Consider the following 6,002-nt stretch of genomic DNA (forward strand, 5'->3'; position numbering starts at 1 on the left):
TCCGGTTTTGATTGAGCAAGAGGTCTGCAGAGAAAAATGATAATCAAAGGGTTAAACTTTGTCCGAAAGCAGCTAACGAGGAAATGAAAGAGAAACTTTGGAGGTACAGCAGTAGCTTGAAACATTACTACAAAGAGGTGTGCTGCGCATCTGGCATTGCAATGAGTTGCCGCAATTTACTGCAAATTCAAAAATGAGCCGACACATTCATTCAAGAGCCTCACAAACCCGGTACGTTCAAATTCATCAAGCTTCTCCAGCGCTTAAAAGCAGATGAATGCCGAAAAAACAACAACAGAGAATTGCTTAAGGAATCCATCTATGCTCGATTTATATAAACAGGAACAGAGAGAGTGGTTCAAAGCAGGGACCAGCTGACTAATCTGCCCGTGCACAACTATGGTATCCCTTTCATGCTTTTAAAGTGAAAGCTTTACTGGCTTAGTTCCGCGAGTTTCGCCGTGGTCGGCCAAGGCTTTAATTGCGCATGCGCCATCGCTACGGCAACCACCTACGTCGGCTCTCCACGCCGGATCACCACAGCGGCTCCGGGCTCCCGCATAACAACGTGACTAGCCGCAGAGCTTAATATACGCAGAAGCCTGCGCGCTTGGTAGGCAGACGCACCATGGGGGTGAACGTGGAGCGCATGTGGAAGGGCAAATCCAATCTGTTTAAGTTAGGCTTTGGAGAAGGAAGGCGAAGAATCTTGGCTAGGCATCTCGGAATCATGGACACCCAATCTTAATTAGGTCAAGGACCCTTGCAGGCCAAACTCCCGGCCACAGCAGCCTTGGCTTTGCTAGCGCATTGAAGCTCTCGCGTCTCTTAGATGTCAATCATAAGAGAAGAACGGCTAAAGCCTACCCCTCATCTCCTAACATTTGCCTCCCATCGCTAAGCATTGTTACTTCTTTTAGTTAGTTGCGGACACTCAAGTCATCGTTTGAAGTATTGGTCGTTTCGTAGTCATGACGAGTCATGTCTAGTCATTTTAGTGCTTACCATTCATAGCTAAGCATTTTTACTCATTTCCAATTAGTTACGGTCATTACTATCGTATACTTTTGCATATTCAGCATTAGAAGTCATTTTTATTCATCATTAATTATCATTATTAGTCGATAGGAATAGCCATACTCTATCGGTGCCTATAATTTTTATTATTTACCTACCACCAGTAGTCGCTTTAATTCATAACCTCCCTGATCGTGCGCCCGCTATTTGCGAGTGACACATCAGTGCACAGTTGCGATACACAGGCTACGCGCATAGCTTATTCATTTTTAAAACTGCTGGAATAAAACAAGGACCGAGCGAGAACACGGAAACACACACAAGAGCTGTTTTTGCGCAGCTTTTCACTTCATGAGCCTAGAAAGGTTTTCGCCTTAAAAAAGGTATTCGCATGCTACCAAGACGTCAGTGACCGCTAGATCCCCAGGTGTTCGAAACGATTCGGTAGTATTCCACTATGGCACAACTTTCAGCACCTCCTACCTCTCTTCCCTTAAGGCGAGGTTCCGGAGTGCACCGAGAAGTGTGCCAAATACCCCGCCTTTACGTCTTATAATCTGTATGCTGTGCGATCTCAGTGCACGTCAAAGATCCGCACGTGGTCAAAATTGTTCCGTAGCCCTCTACTACTGCTCCCATTGGTGTTTTTGTTCCCACATTTCTACTTTCTCTTACGATGCGGTCAGCTGTCCAAGGAGAAAAGTCACCGATACAGTGCCTTTTATGCTAAAGCGTAAGGGCCCCGTGTCGCAGGAAAGCCGGTACCGGCGTTGTTTTTCTTCTCCGTTGTAACGCGAAAATCCAAAATGAACGAAAGAAATAAAAGTAAATGAAAGTACTCCGAACATACCGGGATTCTTTCTCCTGTGCTTCTTACTGTGAGACGAGCATGCCACCGATACATCACAGATCCTCACTATTTCGTTTGAGTAAATGGGTGTTTTGTGTAAGCTTTGTCACACACTATGTCATTAGAAATGATCTGTCACGGAACTAAAAAGAAATTATGCAAGTAACAGTACATCTCTGAAAATTTTGCGCACTGCTAACATACAATTTGATGGCGATATCATGCCGGCGAAAACCAGAACTCTATCTACCACGACCTCTTTAGTGCAGATGGCACCACCATGTAGCTAATGCTAGATTTCTTTGAGCGACACGATCTAGGTATAGTAAATAGAGAAACAAAATGTGAAGCCCAAATCGCGTGGGAATTCTGCAACAGGCAAACGACCATTGACTATTGTCTAATGTCGCAGGAAATTTATAGCAAGGTCACAAAATTGGAAATAGACGAAGAAGGGGAGTATAGTCTCGGAAGTGATCATAAACGTATTAGTCTGCAGATGGGGCCCTTGATGAAAAGAGAAATGGAACTTAGAAAAAACGTAAACACAAAATTAAACGACGATCAAATAGCGCAGATAGCAGCAGACATAGAGGAAGCAATAGAGAAAAGCCCCATTGAAGACTGGGATTATGAACCGGTAGAACTACTCATAAGGAGGAAAATTCAGGAGGTTAAAGTAGCAAACCGCTGGAATGGAAAGAGGAAGCCACGGAGATGGTGGAATAAGGAAATCAGGGAAGCTATTGAACAACGACGGGCTGCTTCAAGAGAAGATTGAATGGCAAAGAAAGCACAGGTATCTCAGGAGGAAATCGATCAAAAATGGGAATCATTTCGACAAAAGAAACTTCAGGTGCAGGCCCTCATCCAAAGTAAAATAAGGCAGTGCACTTATCGCTGGATGGCTGACAGACATGATGCCTCTAGAGGCGAAGCAAGAAAATTCTGGAACCATATAAGCTGGCTTGGGAAGAAGAATCAAAGAAAGCAGGATCGGATTCAAGATAACGCGGGAAATTGTTTAAAGGGAGACAACGCAGTGAACTACATTACATCAGTTATAGCCCTAGTCATTTAAGAGCGACGATAAGGGAATCTCCGCAAATCAGGAAGCAACACAAAGTAGCAGAATACAAAGCAGCTTAGAACGGACCAATCTAAACGGAAAAAAGGCAGAAAAAAATATTCCTAAAAACACATCTACAAGAATAGATGATATACCGATCAAGCTGATTAATGAACTCGGTCCAAAAAGTAAGGAAACGTTGTTAAAAGCTCTGGAAGCAGTCATAACGAATACGCAAATTCCGGACAGCTGGCGGCAGAGTAAAATGAATTTGATTTATAAAGGGAAAGGAGACAGGATGCACATAAAATCCTACAGACCGATTATCATAACATCTGTTATGTACAGGTTAGCCATGCAGGCGGTAAATTTAAAGGTGCAAGCATGGGTAGAAAGTAACAAGATACTCGGAGAACTTCAGAACGGCTTTAGAAATGGTAGAAATGATAGCCTGTTCGTCCTTACCCAATGCATCGAAATATCTCGAGTGGAAAATAGACCTTTGTAAATAGACATAAACGGGGCGTAGACAACGTAAGCAGGGAACTCCTGTGGAACATATTAAAAGAAGAAGGTATCGGTTATGAGATAATAGAGGTCCTACAGAAAATTAGAGTAGAAATTAGAGTAGAAAATTAGAGTAGAATATTAGAGTAGAAATTACGTGGGAAGGGATAAGAAGTACGGACGATGTCAAAGTATGCAAAGGATTAAGACAAGGCCGTCCTCTATCACCGGTGCTGTTCATGCTTTATATGATAAACCTGGAACGGAGGATACAGACAGTAACCTAGGTTTTAACCTGTCATATAGATTAGGTGGAAAGGCGGTAGAGCAGCGCCTCCTCGGTTTGATGTATGCAGACGATATTGTGCTGCTAGCTGATAGTCTGGAAGAATTGCAAAATCTAGTTAAGTATTGCGGAGACAAAGGGGACGCTCTAGGCTTCAGTTTCAGCGCAATTTAGTCGGGTCTGATGATTTTCAATGGCTCAACTCATCAGGGTCTTAAAACACAAGGCCATGAAATACCTAGAGTAGCAGAATATAAATATCTGGGGGTATGGGTAAACGAAGGATTGGCGTACATTGAAAAGCATGAGCAATCACTTAAGGCCAAAGGGCGAAGGAATGCCGGGATAATGAAGCAGAAGTCATTGTGGGGATACAATAGGTATGAGGTTTTGAGGGGTATTTAGAAAGGAATTATGGTGCCCGGACCTACTTTCCGAAATGCGGTTTCGTGCCTAAAATAAGAGGTACAGTCGACATTAGAAATAAATCAGAGATCCGTTGGACGATTAGCACTAGGTGCCCACGGCAAAACTACAAATGAGGCGGTACAGGGAGATATGGGCTGGGCATCTTTCGAAGTACAGTAATTTCAGAGTAAAATATTATATGATTAACGCCTGAGGAAATTGGACTGTAACAGATGGACAGCTAAAGTATTTAAATTCCTATACTTAAAACGCGTTGACTCACAATGGAGGAACAGAACTAGGAAACTAACTAGTAAGTATGCTAGACACAAGGACGGAGAAATAGAGAGCATTAAGCAACAGGTGAAAAGCACAGAAGGTAAAAATTGGATAAATTTGATGGAAAAGAAACAGAGTATGCAATTATACCGAAAGTGGAAAATGCAGATCAGGAAGGAATATTTCTTTGATAACTCATGAGATAGTGCCCTATTTTTTGAAGCTAGATCAGGGTGCCTTAGAACACGCAGCTACAAAAAGAAATTTAACAATGGAGATGACGCATGTGCTGTATGTGGAAACTCCAGTGAAACAATTGACCATAATATACTCGAATGTAATGGTATCCATCCGGAAGTTGATGCAGGCGCAATCACTGTTCCTGAAGCTCTGGGGTTTAGAGATAACAGTGGCCGGGTGAATAAACCGGCGGTGGAAACTAGCAAAAAACGACTGGAAGATTGGTGGCTTAAAAGCAGAGAAGTGACATAATGTTAGTAATGTAGTAACAAAAATTTAATAAATAGAATGATGGTTTGGTTAACCATTCTAAATCAATAATTAATATATAGGGAGAAAAGTCAGCATAATAGCTACTGCTACCACCCCGTTTCAAAGGGGACGCTTCTATATTCCATCCATCTATCCATTCCATCCTAGACGTGCTTCGCACTCATTCCGTACTGTGGTGCCACCAGCTCACTTTCACAACTATCACCAGCCGGCCGGCCAAGCGCAGGCGCTGTATGCTGGCTGTGCAAATTTTAGTGGACTCGGAGCATCCCTTCTCTGTGACTACGTGTGTGATGGATATACGCTGCCGACTAACAGGGCGGGACGTTCGTATGATTCGTCATCACCATCTACAAGTGCCGACTGGGTATATATGCCTGCTCCTGCTCGGAGCCTTCTACGAGTGCGGACGGTGCATGTACTGGTGCGGACATAAATAAACGAAGCACGCTTTGCCGTTCAAGTTGCAATCACGCTTTCGGTACTTGAGATAATAAAACATTTGTCCAAGTAAATGCGCACTGGTGCCTACTACAAGTATGCACATACTATGACTCTCAATTTCAATTATGCATCACGCGAGGGTTTACAAATAGCGTGCTCCATTTACTTTTGTCCGCACCGGTACGTCCGGTCATCGGCGGCGTAGTCGGCAAAGTCTGAAGCCGAAGAGGTGGAGACAAACGATACGCGATCAGAGGCGATGAGGGTTAGGCGGCGCGAAAATGCCGAGATGCGCGCACGAGACGCGGAGGCAGAGAGACAGAAGCGTACTCGAGAGGCGGAAGCAAAGCGGCGAAATCGGGCCGAAGATGTTGACTACCGAGCGAGGGAGGCGGACGCCATGCTGTTTTTGAATCACTAAAGATTAGTCTGGGAGTGGGTGAGGAGACTGTAAAAGAAATTGCGTCTTCATCTGCTTTTAACGAGAATGTAGCTTTAATCTAACCAGAAACTATAGAGTGAAGTGTGTTGGAAACTGTGTTGAGTATCATATTCTGCGGCGTCCACATGAACTGCACTGGTATCTGCGTGATAGTGTTTGCTCAGCGCCGCGGCGTTGGCTCCTCGGC

The sequence above is a fragment of the Amblyomma maculatum genome, chromosome 7, assembly GCF_055883805.1.
Source record: "Amblyomma maculatum isolate TAMU_Amacu chromosome 7, ASM5588380v1, whole genome shotgun sequence".
Classification (NCBI taxonomy): domain Eukaryota; kingdom Metazoa; phylum Arthropoda; class Arachnida; order Ixodida; family Ixodidae; genus Amblyomma; species Amblyomma maculatum.